The sequence below is a fragment of the Triturus cristatus genome, chromosome 3_1, assembly GCF_964204655.1.
Source record: "Triturus cristatus chromosome 3_1, aTriCri1.1, whole genome shotgun sequence".
NCBI classification, from domain to species: Eukaryota; Metazoa; Chordata; class Amphibia; order Caudata; family Salamandridae; genus Triturus; species Triturus cristatus.
In genome coordinates, this window is record NC_140583.1 from 345,615,420 (window position 1) to 345,637,853 (window position 22,434).

Below are 22,434 nucleotides of genomic sequence, written 5' to 3' on the forward strand. Positions count from 1 at the left end.
AATTAAAAAACTTGCGACGCCGAAGCCACATGGATTTAAGGAAACAGGACACAGCAAAAACAACTGGGGGGGGGGGGGGGGGGGGGGGTGGTGCGTTCCAGTTCGCATAACTAAGAGCCCCCCGTATCTGTCTGAACCCCATATTCCTGCATATTGGTAGGAGCCAGTACCTTCTGGTTGCAATATAACCTGGGCAGAAGAAAAAAACGTGTGTAAGGGTCTCTACCTGGCTCTCACAGGCAGGACAGCCGAGTGGGGAGGCTTTGGTCCATTTGTTTGTAAATGCATGGACTGGCAGGGAATCCCATCTAAACTGGACATAGAGTTTCCTTGCCATAAGTGGATAGAAGTCATCAAGGAAAGTCTCAAATAAATATTGATCTTTAAAGTTAAAAAAATCAAAAGTTAAACAGCCATGTTTAGCATTCCCATGGAGTTCACCCAATCTAAAAAGCCTGTAAGATTTAACTAACTCGAGGCGTGAAATAGTCCGGGACGCTTCCTCCGGGTGGGTCCATAAATTTGGCCAGCCTAGTCTAAAGCACAGGTCTTTTATATGTGCTAACCAGGATATTTTTCCCACCCCTGGACGCCCCAGGCTCGCCTTGAGTTCCGACTGGTAAACTAGTAGTTCGGGTGTCGCCCATTGTCGGCGCCAGAAGGTCAAAGGTCGCAATTAGATTTCCTCATTTATGGGTCTATGGCCAAGGTCCATGCGTAAGGGGATGAGAGGGGTACTTGGTGGTAGGCCCAAGAGTTGTCTCAAACTCATTCTCGGTTCTGACCAGTGCACCTACAGGGCGGTGTCCCCAAAGTTCAGCCCCATACATAATTGCGCTCCTGATTTGAACTTTGTGAATCTCTGTTAATGGGCCCAGATGTCTCGATGTTATATTCCTATATCATTTTGCTAGGCCCCGGTCATCTGTGCTAGCCTCAGGCCTGCCTTTTCTTGATGCGGGCCCCACCCAAAGGTTTCCGTCAACGTGACACCCAGGTAGTCAGAGACTGCCACCCTCTCCAGCTGGGTGCCATTTAGGGTGGGGTTGGGACGAGAAGTTCTACTAGGATTAAATACCATATACTTGTTTTTTGCTGTATTAATCTCAAGCCCCCTGTCTTTGCAGAATATAGAAAAGGTGTCAAGAATCCTTTGGATGCCCATGGGTGATTTAGAAAGTAACAAGGTGTCATCCGCAAACATCATTGCTGGCACCTTGTCACGGGCAAGCTTTGGGGCATCGATATTGGCGATTTGGTTCAGTTGTTCCACCAGAGCATTTATATAAAGACAAAACAGCGTGGGGGCCAAAACATACCCCTGCCCTACACCCCTATTCACTGGGAAGCGTGAAGTCAATTCCCAGTGCTTCCCATATCTAACCTGTGCAAAGTTTCCAGTGTGTAATCGCTTGATTAGGGTGTGCAGATGAGGTGGAATGCCCATTCCCTCCAGAACTACCCAAAGTTTGTGGCAAGGTACCAAATCGAACGCTGATCTAAGATCAACAAAGATCAGATGGAGGCTCCCACCCTCTATAGTCACTGCCTTCCAATATAGTAGTAGAAGCCTTAAGATTTGGTCAATGGTGGAGATGTTTTTTCGGAAGCCTGTCTGATATGCACTCGGCGTCTCATGCTCTTCCATCCAGGTCTGGAGACGCTCTAGAATGATCCTGGTGAACAGCTTTTGTGTTACATCAATCAGGCTTATTGGCCTATAATTTAAGGGCAGAAGAGGGGCTCCCTTTTTGTATACTGGAAAGATTTCGCCCCCTAGCCAGGTATCCGGGATTTCCATTACGCTTAATATGGCATTAAATATTACACATAAATATGTGCCCCAGATGTTGGATTCTTCCCGATATAAGTCCCCGGGGATCTTATCCAGTCCAGGGGCCTTTCCAAGGGGCAGCTTCCCAATAGCACTCAGCACTTCAGTCAGAGAGAACCAAGTCTTGTCTTCAAGGGGGATCTCTACACCAATTAGCTGGGAGCCCTCTCTGGGGTCCTTAACATCCTGAGTGGAGTACAATGATTGGAAATGAAGTTTCCATGCTTCCGCCAATATATTTGGATCAATGGGCAAATTCCCAGAGGAACTCGCAGTTCAAACCAAGGACCAAAACTCCCTCATATCTCTGTTGGTAAGTGCCTGTTTAATGGCGTCCCATCTTTCGGACTCCCACTCATCTTTGGCAGACTTTATACTATTCCTATAGAGAACCCTCCTAGTTTTTATCAAGGATCTGTCTTTGGTTTTTATGGCATCGATAAGGGCACTCTTTGCCATACGGCAAGCGTTGTTATACCAGGTGGATTTTGGGGATCTTTTGCCCTTAATATGCATCAGGGGATTAAAAATATTAGTTAGGCTGGTGATCAAGTCCGTGTGTACGGCCGCGATTTGGGTGATGGTGTCAGGAGTGCTAAGAGTTTGCGCTGCCGTTTCCATCACCAACAAAGGGGGATGATTAAGGAATAGAGTGCAGCTACCTTGTCCGGTGACTTCCTCAGATTATCCCATCTGATTCTCCTTCTATTATTGTCTAGGGACAGGCTGGAATCAGAAAAGGGGCCTGCAATGGGGAGACCATGAAGTTCTGGGAGCTGGAGTTCAAGCACCAAGGAATTGTGGTCGCTCTCGTGTCTTGGCAAGACAGGGAAATCAATCACCCAATGCCAGATGCTTGCCTCCACTAGAATATAATCAAGAAGAGATGATTGTCCTGGTCTATTAAAAGGTGTGATTTCCTGGTTGGTCTGACTTGGTGCGCCCATTACAAGCCCTCAATGCATGAGTTAATGTTACTGCATTTATCTGTAAGACCAGAGGTGTCCATGCTCCGACCGGAGGAATAAGTGGAGGAGGGATTAACCAAAGAGAATCCTCTGCAGTAAGCAGAGAGTCAGTAGGAACGGTTAGAGGTTCATATTGGCAATTCAAATCACCGCCTATCACCATCCTGGTGTTTGGGGGGACCAGGTCAATAAGTGTGGAAAGCATGCCTATGGTCTTGGTTTCCTGGGTCATGTTGACCGGGCGGGAATAGATATTGACGAAGGCAATCTTAATTAAGGCGCTAAAAGTAAGGAGGGTGCACTGGATATCATCCGAAGAATTGGCCAGCGGTTCAACAGTACAATCCAGGTGAGTTGCAACCCACGTGCCTAGCCCTCCCGATGGTCTGCCTCTGCCTCCCATAGTAGCTAACGCATCAAATGTTGCAAAGCCCCTCATGGCGATATCATCTCTGGCCCAGGTCTCCTGGAACATGCACACATCATAATTTTGTACAAATTGTATCCAGTCATGGTTGTGAAGTTTATTTTTAATTTCGGCAATATTCCAGGACAGCACCCTCAACTGGAGGCCCAGACTTGCAGTGGCGTCTTGCGCGGTGGGACCTGCGGTGTTTGGGGCTAACTTGGGCTCCTGCTCATTCAGAGTGTTGGAAGTTCCCACTTGTGGTAAAAACTATTCATGACCCTAGGTGCAGTTTTGAGGTCGATGGTATAGGGGATTTGATTGTTTAATGAGGTTGAAAGTAAATCAACGGGACCTTGTGCTCCCGGTTGAGGTTCGTACTGGGATGCCTTTGTTGTATCATGGGTCGCACCAGGAATATCTGTGGACAGTAGCCCACTAGTATTCGGATTGACCTCTCTGTGGTGCTCCCCTAATCCCAGTTTAGAAGAGTTATCAAATGAGATCGAAAGTCAATCCACTTCTTCAAGGGCCCCATACCTGTTCGCTACTGCAACATTATACCGGGTTCGAGGGGATTGGCCAGATGTAGAGTGGGGGTGGAACCAGTGGGTTGGAACTCTTGTGCCTGGGGTCCATGATGGTGGGTATTTACAGGCATAAAAAAAGTCCAGTGTGAGTAATTGTATCCCTGTGGGTGGTGCATGGAAACTGGGACAGATATTGGACAGTCCGGGGATTACTAAAGTTGATGACTATACAATTGCCATTCTTCGGACCAGTAATATCTCACCCGCCCTATCACAGGGGGAAGTGGCCATGTCTGGTGAGTCAAAAGAGGCACTTGTTTCTTAGTTCCAACTGTGTCTCTTCCCGTCCTGGTTTTATTTCGGGTACACCAGTCAAAACTATAACATAAGGGAGTGAGGCTGGTGGTAGATTCATTATTGGCAAGGCCGGAGAGTCCAGGCCAGGGCCCTCACTAGGTGCTAGAATGGGCACTGCCCTGCCTGCCGTCTGGACATTGTCTATAGGTACGTCTCTGGATAGGCCTCCCTGGTTCAAGTCAGGGTGAGAGCTCGCAATATAGTTAATGGTGTTGATATTGGTCTTGCGAGCCCCGGTTTTATCAGTATTCATAGAAGGTGGACATAGTGGGCTAGAAAGGTATACATCTCTAGGTAATAAAGTTTGCTCTGTACTATCCATCTGTGTACTGCTATATTTTTTCTCTGCTGGGGCCGACAGTGTGTTAGCCAAAGTGTTGTTTAGTGTACACAGGGCAGATAACTGGCCACTGGTTCAATTCCCTAGATGGAGTGCTAGTTCTTCTTTAACGATGGCTCTTATCTGTGCCTCTTGTCCCACTACCAGACTCCTCACCCGCAAGGGGCAGTCAGGGTTTTTATAGGAGTTGGAAGGGGATTCGGCTATTCGTCCCGGTCTAACTGGATCGCCCTCAGTAGTGCTTATTTCTGAGCTGGGTTTCTTAATTGGGCCTTTTCCTGTTTTCTGTCTCGCAGCTTTGGGTATTATAGTGTTTGTTCTACCTTTACGAGTTTTTGGTTGTACTGGGGAAGTTTGTGAAGGTGATAGACCTGCTATGGCCGGATAAGGATATTAATGCACTAGGAGTCAATTCTAAACTAGTTTGTGCTGAGGTAGGTGTTTGTGGGTTTGGGGAAAAGATCGGGAGTCAAAGAAAGCCGCCTTTCTGTTAGCTCGATTTCTGTTGATACTACCCCAATGGCTCTCTGCAGCATCCTGTCAATAGAAGTTTGGTGGAGTGGGCCGGAATTAGTACCAAAGGGTGTTTTTTTGGGTACACAGCCACGCTTCCCCATGTCTGCTGGGAGTAAGAAAAGGATGGGCACAGTCCAATACAAAGCCTAGTCCCAGTAGAAGATGTACTTTAACCAACTTAAAATTAGAGCGACAAAAGGGAATACAAACAAAGGTCAATAAATACAGAGTGGTGAGTGTAGCAAGGCCTTAACCCACATAGGTCAAAAGTGCAACGTGCGTAATACGGTTAGCAGCAAGGAGGGCATGTAAACAAACCAGAGTGTACAAGCTACTAGGGCTAAAGATACACTAACCCACAGGGCGAAAGTGCAACGTGCGTAATACGGTTAGCAGCAAGGAAAGCTTGTAAACATAGACCAAAGTGCAAAGGCTACTAGAGAAAAAAAAGACATTGGGCCAGAAGGGAACAATATCAATTTCCTTGGGGTAGATTTGACAACAAAAAGATCGTATATAGAATTACAGTCATTAAAATACATGTTACAACGACCCTGTTTAGATGTAAGACAAGTCCCAGGATGCTTGCTGAGACCACGCTGTATTAAAGAAGGATTAGCAAAAGTATGTCCAATCAATGGTGGCAAATGCAAGGGCATAAAAAGGGGGACAGTAAGGAAAAACACACAGTACCTCTCAGCCGTCAATGATGGAGCACGGGGAGTTGGACACTTGAAAAAGTAACAGGGGTGGCCCTGCCCTGCCTCTTCCTAGCGATGGCTCTGCCCACGTGCGTCCCGCGATGCGGGTGCCCGAGGGAAATTAAATAGGTGCCTCCAGGCGCAGCAATGACGGCGGCTTGCACCGGGTGCCGCGAGCGTTGCTGGGGAGTGTAGTGCAGCACTCCCCAGGTCCCCCTAGTCCCGGCGTCAAACCTCTGGATTTTCAGGTCCCACTGGAGGGCAGAGCAACAAGCAGCAGCAGCAGTCGAGCTTCCGAAGATATGGTATTTATCTTTGACTTAAATCTTGTAGACCTCTTTTGAGGGGATTAATTGCAGTTAATGGCTGACCTCAATTTACGGGCCCAAGGGGATGCTGCATTATCAGAAGTATGGAGAGATTCTGTTTGTTGCCTTCATGCTGCACACACAATGCAGCATGAAGGCAACAGACAGAATTACAGATGGATAACAGTGAATAACGGAATGGTGTTTCACCAACGGGTTCTCAGTGACATCAAATAGATAATGAAAGCAAAGCTCATGTTTTGTACGTCACTTTGAACTCGGTGCAAAACCATCCCCATCATTCACAGTCGCCCAACTACAATATCATGTTATACATGCCCCCCAAAATTGTATCACCAGACAAAAAGTGAGAGGACAAACTTGCTAATACTATCCTCAACAGTATACAATAAGAAAAAGGGTGTGGTGAGATGTTTTACACTAACTTTGCATTAATATTTCTTTGCACATGATAAGACCTCTCTTGTCAGATCAAAGGGCCTCACCCACAATTCTTGGCATGCTCCATTAGGCCTCGCTCATTCACAACATCAATCTTGTTTCAACAGGCTCCACCACCAATGGGAGCTCTTGATATTATCAACAGAGATCTGGATTATATTCTTCTAAGGATGTCAAATTGTCTATGAATAGGGCAATATTCTAGACAGCGATAATACAAACTGAACAGCTGGAACTCTGTAATTTGCAATCCTTTTTTAAACTTTGTTTTTATTCATGTATGATCGTCAAAGAAATCTAGAATTACTGTCAAATAGGAAATCAAATGGTACATATGTTTTTAGTAACAAACTGAACATGTGGTTCATAAGCTTATGAACTAAACATACTTATGAAACAGTTACTTTCCTATAACTTGAGTTCTCCAGTGTTACATAAATCATACCATCAACATTGTTTACTTTTTCATTCAGCCAATGAGAGGCTATGACCTTAAAATCCATTACTCATGCCATGGAAAGTTCTCACAGAGAACAAAGTTATATTCTCTAACATCCTCACCATGGAGCTGGGTGGGTCGTTTGGTTAACGATAGCAATGTAGTAGAACTACTCGAAAGAATTGTTTCTAGCATCAATCCACATGCCAGATAGTAGAGTAGCAAGAAGGGGTTTAACTATGAAGCTTAGATGTTAAAGTATCATTTTGAATGGAAATCACCCCTCAGAATAACCAGTCGCACTCGCATCTCCACTCTGGCTTATGAGTTTACGAGGTAGGACTGAGCAAAGCCATCAGGTGCATGAAGTGCAATAGAAATGCCACAATACAATATTAGCATGTTCAGCGTTCTTCCTGTTGTATCCCTTGGCATTTCTTTCAGACAGATCGTGGCTTAGAAAGCATTTGTAGTTGTTCAGCCTCTCAGTTAGTATGCTGTGATTATGCCCGTCAAAGGATCATTTCCTTTGACATCCTACAATATTTACAGGCAACATCCACATAACCTGCTTTAACAAGGGTACCCTTTAACTGAAGCATCAATAGAAAAAGAAGAGAGCTAGAAGAACAAAATGCTTCTTGGCATCATAATCTGATCATCAGCCTCATTCGATGTGCACCGAAAGAGGACACATAAAAAAAGACTTTTGTACAGTTTATTGAATTAATAATAATACTAATAGACTTTACTGCGTGATTACTTAAAACCATTGCAACCATAAAATCAATGTATCAAAAGAAAAAAACTGTTTCAAATGTACAAACATGTTTAAAAAGGATGTGGGGTATTGTGGTAAAATGGGCACAGCCGGGTGATCAATTGTCAGGGCTTAGTTTGTGGAGTAGCGTGTATCATTTCATAAGCCTCCAGGTTTAAAAAGCGGTCTGCTAAAACAAAATAAAAGATATAAGAGTTCAAAGTTTTGCGTTTATATGATTTCAGATAATGCGCTGATTTTCCATTGTTTCTTGCCAAAAGGCAGTGAATTGTATAAAATAGTTACGGTAATCCTTTTTAATAAGGAATGTGAACCTCTGTCTTTGAAGCCATAAATTAATGTATTGGATGAAGAATCCAGGTGGGCTTCGACCTTGCATGGACACAAAGTGGCCAGTGGGTAATGTGTCCAGTTGTTCGACATAAGGAGCAGGTGATCACTGCGTGTACCATGTGTATTTTTCCATGACTGGCTATGTGTTCCTGACTTCATGTGGTATCTGACTGTATGGCGTTTTGGGAATGCTCGCACTCTTCCGGCCATGTGTGCCTTATTGGGGCCAATCTCCCTAGACCATTGTGGTGTTGCTGCACCTATGTGTGAGATTGATCTAGGATTTCCTATTCGTGCATCTGTCGGCCGGCTACGTTCCACCCCCCACCCGTGACCTGTTAATCAGATACCTCAGGCTTGGGTCTCAGGGCCTGCCTACCGACGTATTTCTGAGTCAGGGTTGACATGGAGTTCACAACGGGCGAATAAGTCAATAAAGATGCAATTTCATTTTTATACATAAATGTATTGTTATTCTTATTGATATTGACTTTTCAATATCAACACATCGATAAAGACTTTTTCCTAATATGACCTTGTTGAAAAGTCTTGTACAGTAAAGAACACAATACTACATAGAGTGGGCTTTGGACCAACCCCATACTCATGACTAGATAGCTACCTGCTCTCTATTGGATTGGCTTCTTCCCTATTCTGTCTGACCTTCCCCTGCAGCAAGTTCTCTTTACTTTACTTTTTATTGGCTTAGTTGCATCCTTCCACTAATGTGGAAATATGGATTTTTCTGATCAGTTATGTCCCCTATCTTGGACCCCAACGGTTCCATGTATAAATCACAAGTACATGTATGTTCCCTCCAGTTCCAGTTATGAAGACGCAAACACATGTGCGTCCACCGTCAACATGTCCTCTTTCAGATCCACCATGAATAGGCCGGATATTCCATTCCTAAGTATGAAAGGCCACCGGCTTTATATGGTTCACTTATGCCATTTTACAGTTCAGGCGAGTAGGCCCTGATTCTGCCATCAAGCTTTCCCTGCCTTCTGCCTCTGAGAGCTCCAGTCTGAGCCTGCATCTGTATCCATGAACTTTGTCCTCATTCTCTGCGCGGCTCACGGTGCCTGACATCAGCTTGCTGCCTGCCAAAAAACTGTATTTCACCTTCGAAATTATCTGCTCCGCTCCCTGCCCAATGCATTCCTGTCTAGTAGTTTAAGTAAACAGTCTTCCAGCTACCGAGCAAAGGCCCGGCTTCTCTGTCTTTATGCAAGTAATTCATAGCCCTATTATTATGGAAGACTTTCGCCCTCGCATCTAGTGTAGACACTTAGACGCTTGTACACGCACTAACAGTCAGTATAGTCAGTATAGAATAAGATTCTACTCTAAGAGACCTCTCTTTTGGATAACATAGTTCTTTAAACATAGGATGTTAGATATGATTTGGGATAAGGTTGACTTGACCCACCAGACATCTGTCGCCACATGTAGAGTTAAATGTCAAATCCCCTTCACCCCCTAGTCGCACGTCAATCATACGTCATGCTGCTGCGCGCGAATTTCTGCCAAGTATTTCTGCTGACATTGCGAAATTCCTTCATGGAACCACCCTATTATGACATCACACCTGATGACGTTCTTTAGTCACACCCAGTTACGCCCACTTTTGCTACGCATGTATGTTTTATCTACACTATCAATTGTTACGCCTCTTGCATTTGCTTCAATGTAATGCCTATTGTATAAAAGTGATTACTTATCAATAAAGTATGTACTTCACTTCCTGAACCTCCGTGGTGATGGAACTTGGAGTCACCGATTCGAATCGTCCATTGGAATAAAGCCCATTCCGAACCTCTAATATCACGGATTCTGCCTCTTATTTTACTGAGCTATATTTATTATTTTTCTGTATCAAATTAAGTCCCGGTAATTAAATTATTTACCACATGAATGGCGCCCGAATAGGGACACTTTCTCATCTCACGCGCCGGCGGTGCGTTGCAGGCCCGGTCTCCTGCCACAGCTGGACGGACAACAACGCGTACCAGCAGGATTTCCTGTATCTCCCTCCGGTCAAGCGGGGGCGACTGAGGCTGCGATCAACACCCAGACGAGGCGGTGAGAAGTGCGAAGTATCCCGACCAGAGCCTAGCTGAGAGAGCAAGATCCGAGGTATACAGAGGCCCACCAAGTTCCGAAGTTCCGAGGTTTCCGATGTTCCGATGTTCCGAAGTTTCCGAAGTTTTCGAGCCGAGTCCAGTCCAGTCCAGTTCAGTTCCGTTCCGAGGCCTTCCGTTCCGAGCTACCCGGTGAGTACCATTACTGGGGAGGCGTTCTGGCGTGCACATAAGTTGTGCCGGTCCAGACGGGTTTGGGTACACAAATCCGGTCTGCACTGTTTTAGCAGTGTATCTGTACTGTTTAGCAGTATATCTAGTATATCAAGTATATAAATTCAGAATAATTCAGTTAAAATGCCGAGGATTATGTCTTGTGATAAAGTTTTCTTAGATCGTCATCATCATTGTTGCTCATTTAAACGTTAAATGTTAAATGTGTTAATACGTCCTGCATATTGTGGTGTGAATGACTGTTCATCATTGTGTTTATTGTATTAAGTTTGTTCAAGATCAAGTATCAGACCAGTTCTCAATATGCCGCTCTTTTCGAAATTGAGGCAGATCACAACTAGAAAAGGGGTACTCGAAGAAGCTGTTCCCATTCCTCCTAGGGACACTCCAGGGTACTTCATGTATCATAAACATGGCCTAGACGCCATATTATTTCTTGATCTATGGGTAGACTACACTAAGGAATTACCAGAAAGTCAGAGGTGGCCCGCAGCTGGGACCTGGGATGCAGATTGCATCGTGAAAGTAGAGGAAGAATTATGGAAAAAGAAAGCTAGACAATCACAGAAAGACGCCATTGAATTATGGCGTAAAGAATCGTATAGACGTACAGAAAAAGCACGTAGACAGGAAGAGAAGAGTAAGGAAAATTCAGATAAAGTCCGAGAAAATCTATTAATTGAAGAAGGTACACGAGTGAAATCAGAACAAGTAGACAGACAAAGAAATGCCCTTATGAAGGGTATGTATCCCCTTCTGGCCGAGGGATTACCTAAGGCTACTCCGGGGATACCAAAAGACTTGCCACCCCCATTGTTCCCAATAAAAGTACATCCTAAGGAGCATCCTAGAACCGCAGAAGATGTTTTTCTTTCCTCATATTTAGATGACGCAGCTCCCGAGTATGCTAACCCCGCCCCACATAGACCGTCTGCCGGGGAAGTTCAACGCCAAGATCCTGTATCTGCATCTCTACAGCACCAAATCCTGACACAAGTTCCGGCAAGCACATCTGTTTCCACATCTGTTCCTACAGCTACTTCTATAGCTGTGTCCACACCTATAGTTGCTGTATCGCGTTCTACGAATCCTTTCACGCCCGATACCCCAGACGGGGCTACCGGAGGTGCTACCAACATTTTTTCTACGCCACCCAGAATAAATAAACTTACTTTTCAAGAAACAGCACATCCACGTACCCCCAAACTCATAAATTCCCGCACGCTTAAGGAACTTCTTGTAGATTGTAGATATGACCCTGTGCCCGGCAAAGAGGACGAAATGATCATGGCATCATTACGTATCAGACGAGCCGCGGTGTACTTGGGGAAGTTACCAGGAATGACTGTGCATCTAGATAATATATATCATTTTGTCCAAACAGGGCGAGATTCTGAAAGTATTAACAGAGCTATGGAATACCAGAAAGTGGAGATACAGGGGGAACTGTTACGTTTCCTCATAAATTGTGTGATCAGAAATCAAGACCGACCGGGGGTAGATCCGGAAATAATGCAAACCCTTACCAGATGGAGCCAGAATATATCAGAGGGGAGACATGATAGGCAAAAATGTATAATAGCCATGTGCCGAAAGATCCGTAAAGAAATAGAACGCCTACACGAAGAGAGATTAACGGTAGATCAGTTCGAACAAAGCGAGGAGGAAGGATTAGGACTGCCCACAGGACAGTCAGAAACCATAGCCTATGTAGGTAGAGGAAGATCTTGTAATAGTACTAGATGTTTTACTGACCCGATACGTCCGATATGTCCAGAAAATAACAGGAATTTCCAAACACCTATAATAAATATAAGGTCCCCCGAGCATTCGTTCCAAGCCGCTGATAAATTACTCCGAGAACGAAGGGGTTATCATTTACTCGATTCTATGGATGAACAAGAATTAGCCAGGTCAGCCGTTCATTGGGCTGACAGTCCCGGAAAATATGGTGATGATACAGTAGCACACACATTTTTGAACCTCACCCCAGATGAACAGCGTTTAGCTGGGATTTATATGATTCAACAACTTCTTATACTTTATCAAAGTCAACATTCCGATCCTGGTCCGTTACCTGATATATTGACTGAATTACTCACGAATAGATGGAGAGGTTCAGGTACTAAGTTAATTAGAGAAATACTAGAATCAAGAAAGCAGTACATTCTTTTTGTATGCCCAGAACATGTCTCACTGCCCATCAAGGAAAGAACGACGTATTACATGGACAGACAGAATCCCTTACGAGAAGTACACCCAATAAAGGGCGAGGACAATCAGTTTAAACGTGTATATGTATATACGCCCATATCGAAAATAGAATTGTTAGAAATGAAGAAAGTGGTACCCAGTCATGACAAAGACCCAGCGGGTTTTCACCGAGAAATTAAAGACATGTTACTCATGGGAGAGTATACCTATCCCGACATTATGACAATATTAAAGGTATTAATGCCTGCTGGCATTTATGAAAAACTCAAGGAAAAAGAGTGGGAGGTAGGAGACCAAAAGATAGACTGGACAGCATTAGAAAATGAAGAAAGGGCCCGAGGTCCAGGTTCGGGGCTTGGGGATAAAACTAAAGCACTACCAGGTTTACGAGTACAGGTACTGCCACGTTTATTAACCACGAAAAAGGAAGACTGGGGTGCAATCTCAGCCTGTAAACAAAAGCAAGATGAAGACACTAGTGATTTCTATGCCCGATTCGAAAAATGTTTTGGTATAAATAGTGGTATAAAAGCAAGTAGCGAGTCATACCCACATCTGTTTGTGACAAAATTAGTTGAAAATTCCTTGCCCCAGGTGAAGAATAGAGTATTAAAATTCGAGAGTACCTGGCAAGGTAATACCCCATCACAAATGTTACAAATGTTACAGTACCATTACAATAGAATTAGAGAGGAACAAGAACATGAACAGAAACGCATGAAAGACACAAAAATGAAAATGCTAGTCTCCCAGACAGTTCCAGCTGAAGGTCATAAAAGGGGTACGACACAGTCCGGTGATTCAGCAGGACCTGTAAAAGGGACATGCAACTATTGTAAACAACCAGGTCATTACATACACGATTGCCCAGTCTTGAAGCGTAATATCGCCACAGGTAAAACACAAGAAAGACCACGGCCACCTAGACAGGATCAGAATGAACAAGGAGCACCACAGCATGCACAGTCCATGCCAGCTCCACAACAGTCTATACAGTTTGTGCCAGCCGCACCAGCGTTGCCTGTTGCTGCCACACAAACCACGACACGACAGCTGTACCAGACCGCACAGTATGATTATCCTGATTATCAACGATACGCATGAACCAGCCTAGAGAGGGAAGTTGACTTACCCCTTATCGAGGTCCCTGTAGACCAAGAAGGACCTTATGTACATAGTGAACTATTAGGCCAAGATAGAAAATTTTTACTTGATACAGGGGCAAGTCGAACAACTATAAAACGTAGTGAAGTTCCAGGGGCACCCCTCTCAGGCTCACAGAATATTTCCCTTGGTTTTTCAGGAAAACCTATTGTTAATGAAGTATCACAGCCTCTTCCACTTACGATAGGACCCTTAACCCGAACTACAGATTTATTGCTTACTAAATCATGTCCAGAAAACCTGTTAGGTATAAAAACACTGAAAGCTCTAGGAGCTATAATATGTTGTTCTCCGGAAGGAGTAAGATTGTTTTTACGTGATTTCAAAGGTCACTATGTGTCTCGAGACATGGATCCCCGACTACAGACTTTACCTACACATTTATGGGCACAAGGCCCTACTGATGTGGGTTGCATGAATATTACACCATATCGGGTTACATTAAAGGCAGGAGTGGTACTACCACGAATGCGACAATACAAGTTACCACCAGATGCTGTAGTGGCTTTACTGCAAATTATTGACGAGCTCATTGTCCAAGGAGTAGTTGTGGAAACAGACTCCAATGTATGTAATTCCCCGATAATTCCGATTCTTAAACGAACAGATCCAAAGGCTCCGCCAGTATATCGATTGGTTATTGATCTGCGCGAATTGAACAAGTGCATTGTGCCACAATTCCCTGTGGTCCCAGATATCTCGTCATTACTGACAGCTATTGATTCCGAAGCAACATTCTTTACTGTAATTGATCTCAAGAATGCCTTTTTCAGCGTCCCAATAGATCCGGAAAGCCAATACTTGTTCGGATTTAGTTTAAATGGACGTAGCTTTAAATTCACACGCGCACCTCAAGGATTTACCGAAAGCCCCAGCATCTATAGCCAAGCACTGAAACGAGAACTCGACAGTATCCACATGCCAGTAAACACTGCCCTGCTTCAATATGTCGATGATCTGCTGATCACCGCTAGAAGCGAACCTGAATGTGAGAAAGCATCACTGACGGTATTACAATTTTTGGCCGAAAAGGGGCACAAGGTGTCCCCTTCTAAGCTGCAATTCTGTGTCCAGCGAGTTGTTTACCTTGGTCACTCGCTGTCCAAGGAGGGAAGGCAGCTTACACCAGATCGCATCCAGCTAATTGCAAATATGCCGATACCCAAGACACAAAAGGAGGTGCGGGCTTTCATAGGCCTCACTTCATATTGTAGGCAGTGGATTCCTCAGTATGCATTTCTAGCAAAACCACTCATTCAATTGACAACACAGGAGGCAGCCACATTGACTGTCCTCCCTTGGACTCAGGAACATACACACGTTTTTGAAAGTTTAAAGAAAGCTTTATGTCAAGCACCTGTCCTAGCAACACCATGTTACAATAAACAGTTTACACTCTTTGTTACAGAACGCGAAGGTACTGCCTTGTCAGTACTCACACAGGAACAAGCAGGATCACACAAACCATGTGCCTATTTTTCTAGTACATTAGATCCCGTAGCTCAGGCTTTGCCTGCATGCCTAAAATCAGTGGCAGCAACAGCCTTAGCAATCAGACAAAGCGATGCCATAGTATTAGGACATCCATTGACAGTACAAGTACCACATGCAGTAGAGGTTCTTTTGAACCGCACACAAACACAACACTTGACTATAGCACGACTCACCGGTTACGAATTAACATTGTTTCAGCCACATATAGAAATCAGACGTTGTAGTACATTGAATCCTGCCACACTGTTACCTGTAAATGGAACAGATCCACTTGCACATGATTGTATTGAAGTTATCACTATCACAACGAAACCCAGACAAGATTTAACAGACGTTCCATTATCAGACCCAGACCTGACGTTGTATGTAGATGGTTCATGTATGAGAACAGGTACAGGAGAGTTAGTGGCCGCTTATGCAGTCACAACAGACGCTGAAATCATTGAAACAAATTGTATAAATACCTTGTCCGCTCAAGCAGCAGAGCTCATCGCTCTGACACAAGCCTGTATTCAAGCCACAAATAAAAAAGTCAACATATACACTGATTCACGTTATGCATTCGGAGTTGTACATGACTTCGGCGTGCTGTGGCGAGAGAGAGGTTATTTAACTTCTCACGGTGCCCACATTCAGCACGGACCCCTCATTCATGCCTTATTAGATGCAATACATCTACCCACTGCAATATCAATTATGAAATGTAAAGCTCATACGAAAGTTACTGATATCATTTCTCAAGGCAATGATCTAACTGACAGAACAGCTAAACAGACTGCTCAAACTCAAACATCCGACATGACAAAAACAATAGTCCCGACGCCAACACATTGTATGACGGTTAAGGATCCCACTCTTGACGTAATTGACATACAGACACATGCTACACCAGACGAAATAAAGAGATGGACTGAATTAGGAGGGATCCAAACGGATCAAGGATGGATGACGAAGGAAAAATCTGTGTGGTTCCTTCCTGATTCAATGGTCCAAGTCATTATTAACACTGTACATAGTCCAGCGCATCTAGGGGAAAAAGCTATGCTAGACAGCATTCAACACATTTGGTTCAACAAACATTTACGAGCAGCAGCTAAACAAAAAGTTCGTACCTGTATGATCTGTTGCCAGTTCAACCCAGGAAAAAGCATTCCCGTAGAACAGGGTGGATTTCAGCCTCCTGATCACCCTTTTGAAGTCCTCCAGATGGATTATATCCAGATGGAACGATGTCGAGGATTCAAATATGTTCTCGTAGTTGTCTGTGCTCTTTCCCGTTGGACAGAGGCATACCCGGTTTCAGATTACACTGCCCCGACTACTGCCAAACAGTTGGTTCGAGAATTCTTCCCACGATACGGTTTACCACGTGTTGTCTACTCAGATAACGGCCAGCCGTTCTCATCCGAACTAATGAAACACGTTTCACTTTTGTTAGGCTATCAGTGGAAATTCCACTGTGTCCGACACCCCGAGGCAGCAGGTCTCGTGGAAAGACATAATCAAACTCTGAAAATTAGATTGTCCAAAATATGCAGGGAGAAAGGTGTCGACTGGGTAGTAGCGTTACCAGTTGCACTCTTTTACATGAGAATGGTAGCACACTCTCGAACAGGGCTATCCCCGTATGAGGTGATCTTTGGCAGACCACCAAATATGTGGGGGACGCCTATACCACGTAAAATAACTGATATTGACTGTAATATGCTGACAGATTACTTGGCTTCCTTGATGTCTGCACTACAATCTTGTCGTTCATAGGTAGCTGCAGCTTTTCCTGACAATACTGAGGTGAAACCCCATGACGTAGTTCCGGGGGACCTGGTCTTAGTGAGGAACTTTGATCGGAAGTCTCAGCTGGATCCTAGGTGGAGGTCGCCTCAGCTCGTATTGCTTACCACAAGGACAGCCGTGAAGATCGAAGGCAGGAAAGGCTGGGTACATTCAAGTCATATCAAGAAATTTCATGGACTACCATCGGATGTAAATACCACACCTCGTGTGTCTTCACCCATTGACTCAAAACTTCCTTTGGTTGAATCAAGTAATCACGAACAATATAAACTGAAACTCAGGTCTAACCAGTCAGGCAATTTGATTGTTTAAGTCCTCTCCAAGGTGAAGCGGTTGAATTTGTCTCTGACATGTATCCCTTAGACCTGAATAGAGAAAAAACCCGAAAAATGTTGAAACGACATGCATACTGTAAATCACTGCGTAGTCATTACACAGTGACGTTATTAATTCTGTTTTTCCTAAGTCTTTTAATAATTACTGCAAGTATATTGTTGCACATATGTTATCCCATTTCTAGACATGTTTATAATGTTACTGCTGAACATTCTTTTAGTGAATTACCTCCGCATGAATTGTCATATAGATTTGCGCTGCGCAATAACACTTTTATTAGTATGTTACATCATTCCCATCAGGTTAGCAATGCTACAAATTGTTGGATATGTGGCCGACTCCCTCCCTATCAGAATTATAAAGGAATTCTACCTCTCTTTCCATACCCGTTCACACACAACGGCTCCTGTGGAGCATGGTTTAGTTTAATTAATTCCCAAGATTCGAATTCTGCAGTTTATCAAGACAACTGGGTATGGGGAAATTTGAACTTAGTTTTACTTAAAGTCTGCCACCCCAACAAGGAGGGACTTCCCAAAAGAACAGGAACTGATCTAGAAAATGAAGTATATGGATTAGGTAATTTTACGCTTAATCTTATGATCCTAAATGTCGAATCCGAAGCTACTCCAATTTTATCCGCCATGTCAGTATTTCGAGTAAAAGGTGAATTATGTGTAAGAAAGAATGGTTCCATACATATGGGCCATAGTAGATGCACCACTGTAATAGAATTTAGTGATCAAGGCAAGTCGACATTTAGAGCTTACCGCCATTCCTATTTTATATGTGGTCAGACCGCATATATACGCCTACCTCTAGATTGGGATGGTACCTGTTATATAGCATTCCTTTTGCCACCTGTTTTCCTAGCTCCTCCTGATTATCACAGAAATACTCATTTAGTACACCATAGAGAAAGAAGAGATCTCCCAATAGTCGATTACACTGAAACAGCATGGGAAAAATACACAGATTTCAATAAAGGTCTCTTTCCCTATATAGGTACCGTTACTAATAGTAAGCTGATATGTAGATTAACTAGAACCCTTGAAGCAGTAGTGAATGAAACTATTTCCGCCTTAGGCAATTTAACAGAAGAGCAGTCTGCTATGCGGATTGTTGTGCTTCAAAATCGTCTTGTCCTTGACGTCATCCTGGCCGATAGGGGCGGAGCTTGTAGGGTCATCGGATCAAGTTGTTGCATTTTCATACCAGAAAATTCGCCATCTGTATATAAAGCCATAACCCGCCTTCATAAGATTGTAAGCCAGATACACCAGAGTCCAGGCACCTGGACTTGGTCCGGTTGGTTTTGGAGTGTATTATCTACCTTTGGATGGAAGGTCCTATCCTTCCTAGGTATTGGCTTTCTCATACTATTCAGTTGCTGTCTATGTCTACAATGTGGACCAGCGATCTGTGGTCTGTGTGCCACATCGTGTATTCCACCACCAAGATTTTGTTCGTCCCAGAAGAAAAAAGAAGAACAAATGATGCTATATGAACAGATCAATGGATTGATGAAGATTGATATCTCTTGACGGGCAAGTAGGGGACAAGGAGGGAATGTGGAAATATGGATTTTTCTGATCAGTTATGTCCCCTATCTTGGACCCCAACGGTTCCATGTATAAATCACAAGTACATGTATGTTCCCTCCAGTTCCAGTTATGAAGACGCAAACACATGTGCGTCCACCGTCAACATGTCCTCTTTCAGATCCACCATGAATAGGCCGGATATTCCATTCCTAAGTATGAAAGGCCACCGGCTTTATATGGTTCACTTATGCCATTTTACAGTTCAGGCGAGTAGGCCCTGATTCTGCCATCAAGCTTTCCCTGCCTTCTGCCTCTGAGAGCTCCAGTCTGAGCCTGCATCTGTATCCATGAACTTTGTCCTCATTCTCTGCGCGGCTCACGGTGCCTGACATCAGCTTGCTGCCTGCCAAAAAACTGTATTTCACCTTCGAAATTATCTGCTCCGCTCCCTGCCCAATGCATTCCTGTCTAGTAGTTTAAGTAAACAGTCTTCCAGCTACCGAGCAAAGGCCCGGCTTCTCTGTCTTTATGCAAGTAATTCATAGCCCTATTATTATGGAAGACTTTCGCCCTCGCATCTAGTGTAGACACTTAGACGCTTGTACACGCACTAACAGTCAGTATAGTCAGTATAGAATAAGATTCTACTCTAAGAGACCTCTCTTTTGGATAACATAGTTCTTTAAACATAGGATGTTAGATATGATTTGGGATAAGGTTGACTTGACCCACCAGACATCTGTCGCCACATGTAGAGTTAAATGTCAAATCCCCTTCACCCCCTAGTCGCACGTCAATCATACGTCATGCTGCTGCGCGCGAATTTCTGCCAAGTATTTCTGCTGACATTGCGAAATTCCTTCATGGAACCACCCTATTATGACATCACACCTGATGACGTTCTTTAGTCACACCCAGTTACGCCCACTTTTGCTACGCATGTATGTTTTATCTACACTATCAATTGTTACGCCTCTTGCATTTGCTTCAATGTAATGCCTATTGTATAAAAGTGATTACTTATCAATAAAGTATGTACTTCACTTCCTGAACCTCCGTGGTGATGGAACTTGGAGTCACCGATTCGAATCGTCCATTGGAATAAAGCCCATTCCGAACCTCTAATATCACGGATTCTGCCTCTTATTTTACTGAGCTATATTTATTATTTTTCTGTATCAAATTAAGTCCCGGTAATTAAATTATTTACCACACTGCTGACATGTCACCAATTTTAATTTTTATATATTGCGTCATTTTATATTCAGCAATTTACGCAAGTGCATGTCCTGATTCTTCCTCTGCTATGTGTCCACTTTGAGCATACTTGTTCTCTTAACCTAGCTTATCGAACCACCCCCCACGGTGTTTCTCCCCTCCCAACCTCCTGCTGAATACTTAAATATACTCGACTTTCTTAGTGTTGTGCCATGGGTGGATACGGGGCTTCATGATGCCTTGAATGTTATCCTGTAGCACTTTCCTGTACCTCTTACTCAGGGCAGAGAAGCACTTGACTCCCAAGTTGCACACGTGGCCAAATGATTGGCTTGGTGATTCCTTGAATGCTGTCCTGCAGCATTTTCTTGCACCTCTTTGTGCCCCCTTGCCCCCGTCTTCACTCCCTCCCCTACCCCTCTGCCACCACTCTTTCCAGCTCTATACTGGCTGCCACTAGTGGCTTTATTAATGCTACATGCATTTAAAATGCACAGGCATTGTCAAAGCAAATAGTGGCAGCTGATCATTTTTTTTTTTTTTTTTTTTTTTTTTTTTTTTGAAAAACCTTTATTGATGTTTCAATCATTTACATGTATGGGCCTACAACCCCTCGGGGCCGGCCGCTAAATAATCAGGATAATAACAAGCGAATGTCAACACAGGCGGCACCTCGGAGAGCGAAGTCTTAAGTTCAATATAGTCCGGCCAATAAGCCGCGCAGGTAGGGCACCAGGAAAGAGAAGGTTTTTCATTTTATGATGAAACAAAAGAATAGGATCAGGTGCCAGACAATTTACCAACAGTGAGAAGGGCCAGGATAAGAGACAAACAATTAGCAGCAATACAGTTAGGCGATGGTGCAGGCGCGAGAAAGTACGGATGGGGAAAGACATCAAAGAGAGTTGCGCCTACTGGTCCCCGTACCTAAAGCCCAGCGAACCCCCCAGAAACTGTGGCACACATGAAGAGCAAACGATTCACAAGCAGGGTGGTGTATCGCACTGATCCCAGAAAAAAAGGGGCAAAAAGAGACAGTGGAGAAAAAGGAGGCCATGGAAAAGAAGATAAAGACGAAAGAGTCCCCTCCCCCATCCCCCCACCCTGCACCTCTGCAAATGAGTATGGCCCCACCCCCCAGCAGTGTGCCTGTCGCCCTGGAACTAGACCCGAAATATAGAAGAGACAGGGAAAAAGAGAGTGAGAAAGGGCCCACCCGGACGGGTGGGCGGAGAGAACATAATAAGTTGGAGGAGGGCCATCAAAACATATCCCCGGCTTCTCCCTCCCGCACGGTGAGGTCTCCCCCCAACAAACAAGCAGCGGCACCAAGCCGAGTATATCAACAAAAATAGGGGAGGGGGGGGGGGATGGGAGGCATTACACACCAACTGTTCGAATGACCCCGGGAGCGCACAACCATGAGTCCGCCTATCTATGAAGTGACCCCCCTCGGAGGATCAGCCTCAGCCTTGACCACTTTTTGCGATTCTGCCCATGCCTGCCCCTTGACCCAGCACCATGTCCAATGTCCCAAGGTATAGAAGTGTCCAAAAACAGTTGGGAAACGCCGCACACAGGTGGGGTGGAAGTCTCGTGGCATCCGAACAGACCGCTTCATGGAGGGGCATCTTTTCCAGTGTTGCCCGAGGATCTGCACTGCCCACAAGGACCTGAGAGGCCAGAGCAGCCAAATGAGATACACGGTGCTGAAAGTGTCCCTGGGCCGCCAGAGACCGCGCACGGGACAAGGCCACCATCTTCCGCGCAGGTCCAATACCTCCGGAGCCAATCAAGTGCACCGTTGGCCGATCACACGGTAGCATATGGTCCGAAGTGTCCGGCTGTACACTAAGCGCGGGGGGGGCCACAACATCTTTCTCTTGTGGGCAGTGTGGAAAGCCACTGCGTATCCGTGGACCAGCATGCCGCCACTGTCCCAACGCTGTTACCACACCATCTAGCTTCCCCCCCAGGACCTCGGCGCCATGAGCGAAGGAGTAATGGAGGGCACCCAGGGCCTCCAGGAGGTCGCCATATCCCAGAGCGGCTCCCTCCGATCGCTCCGCCACACTCCCGAAAGTCACACACCCCCAGTCCCGCTGCGTCCCAGCGGACAGGATGGCCGGCTGCATAATGACAAGATGGCCGCTGGGAAGGCCCGACTCATATAGGGGCCAGGACCCAGGGAACAACGCCTCGAGGGCCACGTCGCTGGAGACAGAGATCCCGGGACAGGCACAGATCCAGCCGTTGCGCGGTCACAGGCAACAGTCGCCTCCGCCACGGACCATCTCCCGCAAAAAGCCGGGAGCAGCCCGCGAGGATCAAGGCGGGCCAGGGACGGCGCCCAGGCAGCTCACCAACAAAGGCAGGG

General features: G+C 45.0%; 1 protein-coding gene across 1 annotated transcript in view; it reads right to left on the reverse strand.

The window, feature by feature from the left end:
- MAPDA (N6-Methyl-AMP deaminase) overlaps positions 1 to 22,434 on the reverse strand; it is a 156,037-nt gene that overhangs the window by 6,222 nt on the left and 127,381 nt on the right. The gene's annotated exons all lie outside the window — the stretch shown is intronic.